This window comes from Cydia pomonella, chromosome 7 (assembly GCF_033807575.1).
Source record: "Cydia pomonella isolate Wapato2018A chromosome 7, ilCydPomo1, whole genome shotgun sequence".
NCBI lineage: Eukaryota > Metazoa > Arthropoda > Insecta > Lepidoptera > Tortricidae > Cydia > Cydia pomonella.
This window is the reverse complement of record NC_084709.1, coordinates 23,249,412-23,264,388: the sequence shown is the minus strand read 5'-3', so window position 1 is coordinate 23,264,388 and position 14,977 is coordinate 23,249,412. Positions and strand designations below refer to the sequence as shown.

Below are 14,977 nucleotides of genomic sequence, written 5' to 3'. Positions count from 1 at the left end.
TAAAATCGCATTCAAGTTTGCTATATTATAATGGGATTAGGTAAATGAAAAACCTTCAACCTTTCACCTACATAACATCCAATGCCAAAATAAATATAAGAATCTCAAGTTTTCCATAAGACTTTTTCAATGTAAGCTCCATTTTTTTCTATTGAAAGCGAAAGGTCACAGAGCAAAAAACGTGACAATACAGTGTCTTCAACGAGACAGTATTGACTGAATTGACTTTTGTTCCCATTTCCCGAAGAGTCTCTTGAGATTCTGAAGTTGGTTGAGATTTTTCGCAGTGACGTTCACTGGAATAATTATTGACGTCAATTTGGGACTACCCTAATTTGTTTTGTAAATTTTTAGATTTCAGAAGTTTGCTTTGGCGGTTATCTTATAGTTTCGTGAGCCCTTACGGATACACTTTGATCCCTAGGGATCTTTTGTGCAATTGCCCCATTAAGAAAGATCCTTTAACTGCTCAAGAGCTCTTTCGACCATCTCCATGGACCGGATGATGGAGCTCACGGGTAGCGTTTTGAACTCCCCATCTCTAGGCGTTTATGACACTGATACTAGTTCCGGATGGGGCGCCAGTGTAATGGTCGTCTTTATATTTATTTATCTACGCAATTTTACTTATATTGTTTGATAGAAAATCCATATCCCTCACCTTCAATCAACTTTTTTTGTTTTTGTTTTTATCGATTCGACCAAACCCTTAATAAAGGACAATGGGCACTTTTGTATGGGGAGTGTCCCATGGATGTATACTGTTGAGACATATGTCGTTTTAAAGCTCTTAATCGTAGTATTATTTTATTGTATGGCACCAACCTTAGACCACTTGCAGGGACCGTGCTATATAAAAAAAGAAGTTGCGCATTTAAGCAGTTATATTTCCTTAAACGCGGGATATAAAAAGTTTTAGCGTATTTTATTCGAAAGAATATAAAAAATGCTTTATGTTTTTTGTATCAACACCAATGATAAAGTATTTAAAGGGACACAATGTACAGTTTTAAAAAATCGTCATTCTAAAAATTACTTAATACACAGCGAAATAAGAGTGTATACAAATGCCATGTATATCATGTGAAAAGTATTTTTATAAGCTATTTTTCGTATAATATAACTGGGGTCAAATCGTTGCAGGGACCAAAATAAAACCATTTAATGAGTTAATTAATTGTAGTTAATTACGCCTTAACTTTTCTACTCAACGCCAGATGTCGCTCTAAAGCAAAATTCTACTTGACGTAAAACATTTATACATCGCGGTAATCTCGTCAGTCTTACTCCATCATTTTAAAAAGTATAGACTAGTTTATGGATTTCTAAAGTTATGTCAAGATGACTGAATGTAATATTGTCAACAATAATTGTCAAAACACGCAATTTAAAATATTCAACATTGTAATTACAAAATAGTATATTTCTAATACGCTATAATTTTCTCCAATCGAAAGGCACTCCATTCCATTGATCTCAGAGAGTATGCTCCTTGATGATCTTCACTATTCATGGGGTAGGTAAGATAAAAGTATTATTTTTTCTCGTATAGCTGCTATATAGCGTTCGACTCCATGGAAAATAAAGGCTCCAAATTATATAAAAAATGTAGCATATATACAAAGTGCAATTTAGATAGTATTCCAGAAAAAAAAACGCCAATGTAAATGCTGAAAAGTTTCCTATCGTATCGTCGAACAAATTCATATCTACTTCTGACCTACGCGACCTTAGAAGTTTGGATTGTCCTACCTAATCATTTAACATTTTATTGTTTTCAGAACAAGAATTATTTAACTTCCCACTGTCTATGTAAGGGGACTTAGAGCGGATTCATACTTTACTATACGTGTCGTGTCGAATGATAGTCCCTATGTCAGTTTCTCCAATTCTATTTTGCGTAGGATAAGTTAAAAAAATAATTAAAAATATGTGTTACCGTATTTTTATTCGTGAAATGTTACCTATATTTTTTTTTATTTTATGGTAGAGGAGGCAAACGAGCAGACGGATCACCTGATGGTAAGCGATTACCGCCGCCCATGGACACCTGCAACACCAGAGGGGTTGTAAGTGCGTTGCCGGCCTTTAAGATGGGAGTACGCTCTTTTCTTGAAGGTTTGAAGGTCGTATCGGTCCGGAAATACCGCAGGCGACAGTTCATTCCACAGTTTAGCTGTGCGAGGCAGAAAGTTCCTGGAAAAACGCACAGTTGAGGACTGCCAACCATCTAAGTGGTGAGGATGGAAATGTTGTCGCGTAGGGCGATGGCGAAAAGAAGCGGCAGGGATTAATCCGAACAATGATTGTACTATACTTCCAAAAATATGTCTGACAAACATTTTACATGAAAGCCATTTTTCCACGTAAAAATGAACTGTTATAGGGACCATCTTTTGAATTTATGATAATTTATTCATATTTTAATGTATTCGGGTAATATTGCAGGCATTATATCAGCACCAAATAAATGCTGTGAACCAGATATATAAAGTGTTTTAAGTGGCGAATAACGTTTCCAAATCGCATTTTCTTTTGACATATCTTTCTTTTTTCTTTTTTTTTGCTCTTTTTTTCACGACCGGTTTGGCCTAGTAAGTCGATGATCCTGGGTTTGAATCCCGGTAAGGGCATTATTTGTGTGATGAGCACAGATATTTGTTCCTGAGTCATGGATGTTTTCTATGTATTTAAGTATTTGTATATTATACACCGTGTTTTTTTTGATTTGCGTTAATTTCAAGGGTGCATTCCTGAGCTTAAATTAAGTAACTTTCTCAAAGACACCGGTATTCTAATTAACTCCATTTCAGAGTTAATCCATATTTTATTTTTATCTTATAAAGCCCTTACGAGTGTGTACACTTACCTTAGGGCCCGTTCACATATTGATTAGTGTTTAGTACGGGTTAATACATTTGCTACTAAACGTAAGTACTATCTCGGACGATCGATGTTCGAAATGACATTGACATGTCACAGTTTTCAATTGTTTGATTGAGATAAATGTAATGCCCGTGCAACAACAACGCTATATGCAACATTTAATTACTTTTTATAACAAAAAAAATGTTTAAAAAATATAAAAAAAAATTTTTTTTTTGGAAAATTAACTATGTCATGTAGTTTCCTTAAACGTACTTACCAATACCCCGAAGTTAACGGAATTGAATAAAAACACGGTGTATATTATTATGTCGTTGTATGAGTACCCACAAAACAAGCCTTCTCGGCTTGCCGTGGGACTCAGTCAATTTGTGTAAGAATGTCCCTATATTATTTATTTATTGTTATTATTATTGTATGTCCAGTAACAGAACTCCCCAGGAGCACTCGGGTGTGTAAGGTCGCTACTCCCCAACTTATTATAATTGTTATTACTTTCAGCATTTTTAAGTTATTCATCGGACACTGAGGCCATTGAAGTTTTAAGCTGGCGGCATCAAAATGGAGTACCTAGGTACTGTTTCAAATAAATGGGTGGTAAGTAAGTACATTTGGTGAAGTGGAACTGCTGATGTTGATCAGAAACGGAACTCTTTCACGCGCGTGATTTGTCTTCTTTGTTAAGTTTGTAGCGAGTAAGTTTCAAGTACCAAGGTTTTTAGGACCCTTTGTGTCAAGGTAAAGGTCTGACGATGGGTTCCATGAGGAAGCGAGGGAACACCTCAAATCTTATAGGCATAAAGTCATTTTGGATTTTCATCAATACCTTAAGCTTTTTAATTCCCACTAGTGGCATTTAATGAAGTGGAACTACTGATGTTGACCAACACGGAACTCTTGAACGCGCGAGATTTTTCTTCTTTGTTTTTTTTTATGATATAAGAGGCAAACGAGCAGACGTCACACCTGATGGTAAGCGATTACCGCCGCCCATGGACACCTGCTTAACCATAGGGGTTGTAAGTTCGGTGCTGGCTTTTAAGATTGGAATACGCTGTTTTCTTAAAGTTTTAAATGTCGTATTGGTCCGGAAATACCGCAGGCGACAGATCATTTCATAGTTTAGCTGTATGAGGCAGGAAGTTTCTAGAGAAATGCACAGTTGAGGACTGCCAACCATCTAAGTCGTGAAAATAAAAATGTTGTAGCGTAGAGCGCTGACGAAAAGAGGCGGCAAGGATTAATCCGAGCAATTCGATGGAACACTCGCCGTAATAGATTTGTCCTGATAAGTTTGTAGAAAGTAAGGTTGTTAAGAAACATCTGTGTCTAGATCCAGGTCTGATAGATACCTCAAACCTTATAGAAATACATATAGTTTTTTTTTTGGATTTACATCAATATCTTTAGGCGTTTTATTAAAAAAAAAAAGCTACATTTAATCAAGTGGAACTGTTGATGTGTTCCAGAACGGAACTTTTCAACGCACACGTTTTGTATTCTTTATTAAGCTTGTAGTGAGTAAGGTTCTTAAGGTGTACTTAATACATCAATGTCCAGTTCTGATGATGGGTTTCATGAAGAATCGAGGGAATTCCTAAAATCTTTTAGGCATACATGTAATAATTTCTGGGATTTTATTTACATATCAAGCATTATTATTAAAAAAGTGTCATTTGACTTAAAGTAACAGCTGATGTTGACCAGAATGGAACTCGCCAACTCGCGCGCAATTTGTTTTATTAGTTAAGTTTGTAGCAAGTAAGTTTTAAGTATTAAGGTTTTTAGGAACATTTGTGTCAAGGTAAAGGTCTGATGATGGGTCCCAAGAAGAATCGAGGGAATTTCTTAAATGCTATAGGCATATATGTAGTACTTATTGGATTTTCATCAACATATAATCAACTTTTATTCACAAAAGTGACATTTGATGATGTGGAACTACTCATGTTGACCAGAACGGAACTCCAACGCGTGCAATTTTTCTTCGTTAAGTTTGTAGCAGGTAAGGTTCTTAAGAAACATTTTTGACAAAGTACAGTTCTGATGATGGGTTTCATGAAGAATCGAGGGAATTCCTAAAATCTTATAGGCATACATGTAATAATTTCTGGGATTTTATTTACATATCAAGCATTTTTATAAAAAAAATTGTCATTTAACTAAGTGTAACAGCTGATGTTGACCAGAATGGAACTCGCCAACTCGCGCGCGATTTGTTTTATTAGTTAAGCTTGTAGCAAGTAAGTTTTAAGTACTAAGGTTTTTAGGAACATTCGTGTCAAGGTAAAGGTCTGATGATGGGTCCCATGAAGAATCGAGGGAATCTCTTAAATATTATAGGTATATATATAGTACTTATTGGATTTTCATCAACATATTATCAAGTTTTATTCACAAAAGTGGCATTTGATGATGTGGAACTACTGATGTTGACCAAAACGGAACTCCAACGCGCGCAATTTTTCTTCGTTGTTAAGTTTGTAGCGAGTAAGGTTCTCAAGAAACATTTTTGTCGAAGTACAGTTCTGATGATGTGTTTCATGAGAAAGCGAGGGAACTCCTCATTCTCCTCAATTCTTATAGGCATATAGTCATTTTGGATTTTCATCAATATCTTTAGCTTTTTTTATTCACATTAGTGGCATTTGATGAAGTGGAACTAGTGATGTTGACTAAAACGGAACTCTTCAACGCGTGAGATTTTTTTCTTTTTTTGTTTGTTGTGATATAAGAGGCAAACTAGCAGACGAATCAACTGATGGTAAGCAATTACCGCTGGCCATGGACATCTGTTACACCATAGGGATTGTAAGTGCGGTGCCGGCATTTAAGATAGGAATACGCTCTTTCCTTAAAGTTTTAAAGATCGTATTGGGCCAGAAATACCGCATGCGACAGATCATTTCATAGTTTAGCTGCATGAGGCAGGAAGTTTCTAGAGAAATGCACAGTTGAGGATTGCCAACCATCTAAGTGGTGAAGATATAAATGATGTAACGTAAAGCGGTGACGGAAAGAGGCGGCAGAGATTAATCCGAACAATTCCTCGGAACTTTTGAGTTTGTAGAAAGTAAGGTTCTTAAGAAATATCTGTGCTAGACACCAGTGTCTAGTGTCTAGGGCTGATGATGGACACCTCAAACCTTATAGAAATACATATAGTTTTTTTTTTCATCAATATCTCTAGGTGTTTTATTTAAAAAAAGTTATATTTGATCAAGTGGAACTGCTGATGTTGTCCAGAACGGAACTTTTCAACGCACGCGTTTTGTATTCTTTATTAAGCTTGTAGCGAGTAACGTTCTTAAGGTGTATTTATATCAATGTTCAGTTCTGATGATGGGTTTCATAAATAATCGAGGGAATTCCTGACATCTTATAATTTCTGGATTTTTATTTACATATCAAGCATTTTTATTAAAAAGTGACATTTGACGAAATGCAACAGCTGATGCTGGCCAAAATGGAACTCGCCAATTCGCGCGCGATATGTTTTATTTGTTTATTTTGTAGCAAGTAAAGTTCTTGAAGACATTTGTGTCATAAGGTCTAGTTCTGAGGATGGGTTCCATGAGAAATCGAAGAAATTCCTCAAATCTTATAGGCATACAATACATACAGTAATGTTTGGATTGTCGTCAACATATCAAGCATTTTTATTTAAACAAGTTAGTGATATTGACCAGAACGGAACTCTTCAACGCGCGCGATTCTTATTCTTTGTTAAGTTTGTAGCAAGCTAGGTTCTTAGGAAACGTTTGTGTCAAGGTCCAGTTATGATGATGGATTCAATGAGGAATTCAGGATTTTAAATCGATTTGAATTCACAATTGGGAGGAATTGAGGATTTTCGTCAACATATCAAGTTTTTTTTATTTGAACAAGTGACATTTGATGAAGTGAAATTGAGCAAAATGGAACTCTTCAACGACAAGTATTTTACCTTAGGCGTGTTTTTTATTTCATTTCGTTTATAGCATGTAAGGCTTTTAAGGAACATTTGTGTCAAGGTCCAGTTCTGATGATAGGTTCTACGAGAAACCGAAGGAGCTTCTCATATTGTACAGGATAGGCATACATATAGTCATTTTAGAATTTTCATCAATATTACAAGCATTTTTACTCAATAAAGTGACATTTGTTGAAGTAGAATTGCTGATGAAGAACGGAACACCTCAACGACTTCCAGATTCTTTATTTTTATTACTCTTCTTTCTTTTTCATTATTCTTAGAACAGGTATTTCTACTAAGTGAACCGAACTGCTACTATTAAAAGTAGGTAGGTAGGTAGGTTAAATAGGTTAAAACTGTAAGGATTATTATGTATAAGTAGTCTTTCTTTTAATTTAAAATGCTAGTAAAAAAGTGGCTTGTGTCGTTAACATATCACGAAACGGAGGCTCTTCTTGTACCAAGTTAACGCACGCGCACACGCACACAAACACACACACACACACACACACACACACACACACACACACACACATATTTGTATAGTAGTATCCACCGTTTTGTAATGTATTTTAGTGTTGTTATATTTTAGTTTTTTAATCTTCTCTTTCTGATTTGTAAAGTCTGTACCTATTTGTAACGTCTTTATACTTATTGCCAATGTATTGCACTCAAGGGTCCCGAGATACAGGCTCAGCCTAGTTTGGGGTCCGCCAGTATACCAATTATGTTTTTCTGTGTTCTGTATAGAAATAAATAATTTTAATTTTTTTAATTTTAATTTTTTAATTTTAATTTAAATTTTTTTTTTTTAATTAAACAGGTAAGTAATTCTATTTAAGTATAAGTGTCTTTATAAAAAAACATCAATCGACTCTTATCTGTCACTAGTTCCAGTTTCAGAGTATAAAATCCGGGTACACAGCCACGGCTAGCCGGGTAGCCAGACAGTTCGAATACGGACAAGTTATTGTGAATAAAAAATCTTATCGTCTTGCAAAAGTTATTGTCATAAATGTATAGGTTTCGAATACATGAATATAAAGTTAAAATGCTGGTAAAAGTATTAGTTTTTATCATTAACCATTTTATATCCCAACAAAACTGTTACCCTTACAAAAATAAAATGCTTTCATTACCTAAAGTAGGTTACGTTAGGTAATAAAAAAATAAATAGGTAGGGACAATCTTACACAGATTGGCCCCAAACTAATCAAAGCTTGTACTATGGGTACTAGGCGACGTTAAACATACTTATTTAGATAAATATATATTTACGTATATACATAGAAAACACGCATGCCTTAGGAACATATATCTGTATTCATCACACAAAGAAATGCCCTTACGCGATTCAAACTCGGGACCATCGGCTTCATAGGCAGGGTCACTACCCACTAGGCCAAACCGGTCGGCAAAAGGTAAAGATAATTAGGTAAAGACAATGAATAATTAAACGTATTATAAATTGACACCAATATCCATCAAATAGTATAACTAGGTATGCTAAGAGCGGGCTTCAGGCCATTACGTCGCACCTTTAGAATTAAACTAATTTGACTCAAAAAGTAAGACTACTTTATATAATTATGTAGTTTGGTAGAACAGTAAGAACTCACTATATGTGTCTCTTTTTCATGCGGTGAAATCCCCCCCACCCGGAAAGGGTAGCGACGCCCATTTTATCGACTCTCGAGTCGACTCCAATCTGATACTAATAGTAAGTAAGTACTTACCTAGTAAGCAAATTGTAGTAGTCATCCCTTCTTAGTAAAAGGACGGAAGTATTGTATAGATACTACTTTTTAACCGACTTCAAAAACTTTTTTTTTGTATATATGTTAAGTAAGATCTTCGTCATTTCTGAACCAATGTTGAAAATTAGTTATCGTTTGAAAGTGGGTATATAGTTCCAAGATGGTCCTATTTTTGACAAAACCACGAGGAATTAAGGGAACTCCCCAAATCTTATAGGCGTTTTTTAGTTTCATCAACAGACCAGGCATTGCCATTCAAAAAAGTGCTATTTGAAGAAGTGGAACTTAAAAGACTATACCACATTTATAGACTAAGACAGGACCAGAAAATAACTCTTTAACGATGCGTATTTCACGCTAGACGATTTGTCTTCTTTGTTATGTTTGTAAAGAAGCTTAACGAGGTTTAAGGAATATTTGTGTAAAGGTCTAGCTTACATCATGGGTTCCATGAGGAATTGAGGCAACCTCTCAATTCTTGATGGAACGTAAAACTGTTTATTGACATAATTGTCAATAGGTATCCCATCTGCTCTAATTTACCCCACTTGACGGTACTTACATGAAAAAAAAACTTCTCTTAAAAATAGGAAACCGACTTCAAACATAGGTATTAGAAAACAATACAAAAAGTGTTATTGTATTTTCAGAAACCATACGGCAATAATGAGGATGCATCGACATAAGAAGAATCGAACATGGGCAAGATAAAGTTCAAGAAAAAAGCAAATATAATGTGTACTTGTGTGTAGTCAAAGAAAGTTGAAAAATAAAGCATAATTAATGGCCATAGAATACAGAACCGATACACGAACATTAAGACTATTAAATATAGACATATAGGTTGATCGTACTACTCGTACTAATGTATTTCTTTTGTTCAATTATATTATTGCATTAAAGTTAGATTCTCTAGATATATATTATTCATAGGTTCTGTATTCTATATGAATTGTTTTAGTGTAATTATTGTACTAAATACCGTTGACCGCCTGTCAACAGTATTTATCTCTACATTACTATCACAGAAGATTTTAGGCCCTACAGTAGTTTTTGAATTAGTATTTACTATGGACAAAATAGCGAAATCTGAGTTTTTACCTAAAATATCAATCTTTTGTGAACGTGGTGTAGAGTATATACCGCCTTAGACTGAAGTAGCTACGCGGGCAACGTTTTCAAAATAGAATCGTGTTCATGGTCGGCCCATGGTAAAAATAATTAGGTACCCGTAGACCCACTGGTGAACACTGTTTATGATAACACTTAAAATAAACCCCGTGGACCCACCAGGAGAACATATTGGAGACACTAGAGATAATACACCGCTTTAAGGGCGGTCGTACACGGCATTGACATCTGGCGTCTAGATGGCGGGTGGACCTCAGCGAATTTCAAAGAAATATTTATAAACATCCAATGACGTTCGGCTCGGAAACCAGATCTTCAATCTCCTGATTCCTGTGGAGTCTCCAGGTTCCATCCTCTCCACGTGAGGGTCCTAGGATTTTTCGCGCTGCCAGACTCCGATGACTCGGGCACGTAGTCCAGATGGGTGAGGATCGTGCAGCCTGAAGGGCGTACTCTGAAGTTTCAAATGGCCGAAGACCGTCTAGACGTCCTAGGTAGGTCCCGCTGGAGAGATGAAATGCAAAAAGACCTTAGCGAACTCGGCGCCGTCGACTAGATGGAAACTGTTTTGGACAGAGAAGCATGGCGGTCTTTGGTGTCGGAGGCCAAGATCCACTTCGGGTCGCTGCGCCACAGCAGTAAGTAAGTATTTATAAACATATTGTACCTTCTGTGTACCTAACCAAAAACGAGATATTTAAGAAAAAGTCCACCCGCTATTCTGACGTCAGGATTGCGGTTGGACCTATGAAATCTTGCATTATACCGCACTAAAAGTATGCAGTTATATGGTACAGTCGCCATCAGATATATCGGAGTGGCCGAGGTGCTCAAAGATATCTAAACACGCATTGTACCTTCAGTGTACCTCTGTAAATAGAAATAGAAACCGGTGTACCTCTCCCCAAAACAAGCTAGGCTAAGCTCATGCAAGATTTCATAGGTCCACCCGCCATCCTGACGTCAGGTTGGCGGGTGGACCGTTTTGTAAAATATCTCGTCTCGGTCTATTAAAGGTACACTGAGGTACACAGAAGGTACAATATGTTTATTAATATTTCTTTGAAATTCGCTGAGGTCCACCGCCATCCTAACGCTTACCATATATCTAAGGACCGACCTTAGGGGCAATAACGATAGTGCTAGTTCAGATGTGTCATTCACAAATTCGAGCCAATCGTGCTGTCTAACGCAACTAGAACTCATCAACCAATCACGTTGTGGTACTTGTGGCGTTAGACTGCACGATTGGCTCAAACTCGTGTGCGTAACACCGCTGTACTGGCCTCATTCTTATTGCCCGTAAGGCCCGTCCTCAGATATATTATGTCAATGACACAGTCGCGATTTAAAAAACACATTTTCTGCTACCAAATTGTTGAGCATAACGTTTTCCTATCCATAGGTTCCATCTGTCCAGTAGGATCCACCATCTCGATCCACCAGATTGAAGAGATTGTTACTTAACTGATGGATCGAGATAATTAAACCTACTGAATAGAGCGGGTCGATTGGATATAACAAAGTACGCTTATATGAAACGCTGCTCCGGTGTGCGAGTGAGACAGTCAGGCCAATTTGAACTTGCATTTGACAGAAAACTGATTGTCTCCATCAAACGCTACCAGTTCCATTGCCGGCCTCTTTGCTGCCTTCTATAGTGGTTCAATCTTACCTTGTTTATGAATAAAAAGGGGCGTGCACACCGATGTTAAAGTAATATTGGAATCATATCAGTTACTTGCGGGCGTCTCGCTCGCACAAATACATGCGTATAAGTGCGAAATGAACGCACGAATGACAGCTAACTGGTATCATTCCAATATTATCCTAAAATTGATTTATTGTCAGTTGCACTTTCGAATTGGTCTACATAACGATTTCCTTAGCCTGCACACCGGATCGGCGTGTGGGCCGGCATCTAGCTAATGTAAAGCCACCTCATTAGGTGATTTTAGCCTTTTGAACGGCAAGAACACCTAAAGATGTGGTGAGAGAAAGCCGCGCGTCCCTCATGCACTGCACTAGCTTTACAGCTTGCATTGCGACCAATGTATGCTGCTCACCGCCCCGCCGGTCGCGTGGGTCCAATCCGCGGCCCTAGAAGACGTACTTTACATATAAACAAGAGCACGCGAGCATTTTGCGAGTTGTGTATGTGTACTTGTGTTATCTAGGCGCACAAACGGTTACAATAACAAGAAGTGTACACCGCGTGTGCAGTCCAACACGGGATCACGGGTGCGATTCGAAAATAACGTGCTAGCGACGCATTACGACATTGATACTTTACCCTTTGAACGCCATAACAAAAACGTTACTCACATGCCAAGGTCACGGGCGCAAGTGAGCTTGAAAGTGCATGAGTATTACATTAGGGACTTTGACAGCGATTATAACAGCTACAATCAATAATGTGTTCATGGCCCTTAAATCATGTCTAGTGACGGCGCCTTTAGGTGTTCTTGACGTTCAAAAGGTTAAGGGCGTTTGCTAGCTGGCGCTAGTGCACGGAGCGGGCAAACACGCGCAGGTGCCTTTGTAAGTAAAATCAGTCGCACGCGTCCGCGCCAGTTAGCGTTGCTCATACTGTAAGCCGCACGCCCGCTCCGTGCACACGCGCGACGTTGCGGACGCCCTATGCCCTAAACCTTACTTGAAAGTGTGAAGGTTACTCTGACAGCGGCTATATCAGCTATAATGTATTTATGACGCTTTGAGCATAGCTAGTTACGACGCCTTAAGGTATTCTTGGCGTTCAAAAGGTTAAGGGCGTTTGCTAGCTGGCGCGAGTGCACGGAGCGGATGCACGCGCGCGGGTGCCTTTGTAGGTAAAATTCGTCGCACGCGTCCGCGCCAGTTAGCGTCGCCAGTTACTGTTTTTCGTTAACCCGCTCCAGCTAGCAAACTAATCGCAAATGGTCCGAGATTGGCGCAATAACCATGCATTCCCTTATCTGGATGCACCTATTCACCAATGCTTGCTTTAAAGTAACTTGTCGACTCGTCCTGATAATATTTGTGCGACCGTGAAGAAAATCTATGCCGTCACTTAGTTTTCAATTTATATGAAATAAAGATGTTAAATGTATTCAAAAGTTTTTATTTATTAAGGTATGTATAAGTGCTCTGTGCATCCGCACCAGCTAGCGGTGCCCTTAGCAAACCGCAATAACCATGCATTCTCTTATCTGGATCTGGATGCACCTATTCACCAATGCTTGCTTTAAATTAACTTGTCGACTCATCCTGCTAATATTTGTGCGACCGTGAAGAAAATGTATGGCGTCAGTTATTTTTCAATTTATATGAAATAAAGGTGTTAAATGTATTCAAAAGTTTTTATTTCATATGTATATATAATGGAACGAAATACAGCTACTATCTTAGCTTGGCAAGCAGTTAAGAGTCGCTGATACTTGTAATGTATTCACTGCGTTAATTTTAGGTTTAAGATTCTTTATTTTCACTAAGAATTTGACAATTCACTTACATGAGAACTTAAAACTACACAATTTAATCCTGCTTCATATGGCAAACGAAGGGAACGTTGCTTTGAACCGCGACGCAATCTCAAATGTTTCACTTTTACACAATTTTCCTGCAGAGAGACAAAACAAGTATGTACATAGTACCTTTTTACGATTTATTTTATCGTAACATATAAACTTAGATTTATTTTCTTGCTGCTAATTATGGTACTCCAACTACTCCATAAATACATTTACTTACCTATTTACTTATTGCTTAGGAATCTTATTTCATGTTTAATAATAAGTTTATATAACGTTTCTAGCGGGACATAACGCGAACTTTAAAAAATATAATGCGTTTTCTACCTTTATCACTCGAATATGTAAGAGCAAGAGAGATAAATAGACGAAACTTACTAGTTCAAGGTAACCACTCGTTTTATTGTCAAAGTTCCGAATTAAACAAACTTATTCTTCGGTGACATTTTTTAGCGTTTATAAGCGACTATACGGATCCAGCATTTGCCGCTCATTCGGTTCTCCTATTGCACGCAAGATGTCAGTACTAGAGAGGATTTGAAAAATCATAATTAAGTAGTTTAGTGCCATTTATTGAGCGGTAATAATTTAAAAAAATATATAAATTACTTTTTCATTATATTTCAGGCATGCAAAGTGATGTAAATGGTTACAAAAGTAACTCTATATGAATGACATTTTTTAGTTCCAGTTTACGCCGCAGCGCATGATCAAAATTATTAATATCATCTTCCCTGGACACTTTCGGTCTTTGGTGTCATATAAGTAATTAATGCTTAATTGAAGACCTTCCAAATAGGATATGACTCAAATGTATATACCAATAGTAAAAATTACCCAAACGGCTACCAAGGCTCCATCTAGTGTCAGGTAGAACAAACAAAGCGGCATTTACCACAATTAATTAACGAAAAAACTCGTTTTATTACCGCCCCTGCAAGCATTTGAGTGCAAGTATATATATATTAAAATACCTTATAAAAATGTCTTTTAAATGATATATATGGCTTAAGTATACAAGCAAGTTTCAGTGTTTAATAGCAGTATTTTTAATTCAAGCATATGTTATATCAACTAATTCCAGCCCTGTACGTACTTAAACGTAAGTAGTGGTAAACAGAAATCTAGAATTTCTCATATTCTTTCATACAAAACACCTAACAACCGGCTACATAACAAGTACTTTGTAAAACAACAGTTTATATTGGCCACTCTTTTTTTTAAATTGCTCAGTCCCTGCACGTTATCCAAAGTTGGTGTCATACAATAAAATAATGCTAAGAGTAAACCCTTTCAAACGAGATATGTCTCAACAGTATACATCCATGGGACAAATTGCCCATTCTCCTTTACCAATATAGGTAATAGATGTTTACATAACTACGAAATACTCGTTTTTAACAATAAAAATACTACATCACCATCCCCCATGATGAGAATCTCGTGAAAGCCAAGAAGGACAAGTCTAGACTTGGCTCACGAGATAACCGCCATGTGGGATGTTGATTCGACGATCATTGTCCCGATAGTTGTTTCAGCAAACGGTCTGATAGCGAAGAGTCTCGACCAACACCTTGAGAGACTCTCGCTAGGTGGTTGGATCAAGGGTCAGATTCAGAAGGCGGTGACCTTGGACACGGCGCGGATAGTCCGGCGGTTCCTCTTTCTGCGGCCCTGACCACCGGCAGCTTGGGCCCTGCCTGCTGGCGGCACTCTTGGTTAGGTTTTTTATAAAG

General features: G+C 37.4%; 1 long non-coding RNA gene across 1 annotated transcript; it reads left to right on the top strand.

Annotated features, from left to right (window-relative positions):
* Positions 1 to 1,134: 1,134 nt before the first annotated feature.
* Positions 1,135 to 14,594, top strand: LOC133520178 (uncharacterized). The gene is made up of 3 exons (XR_009799718.1): positions 1,135 to 1,516; positions 3,388 to 3,460; positions 9,249 to 14,594. It is a non-coding gene; the product is annotated as an uncharacterized LOC133520178 (long non-coding RNA).
* Positions 14,595 to 14,977: the final 383 nt, after the last annotated feature.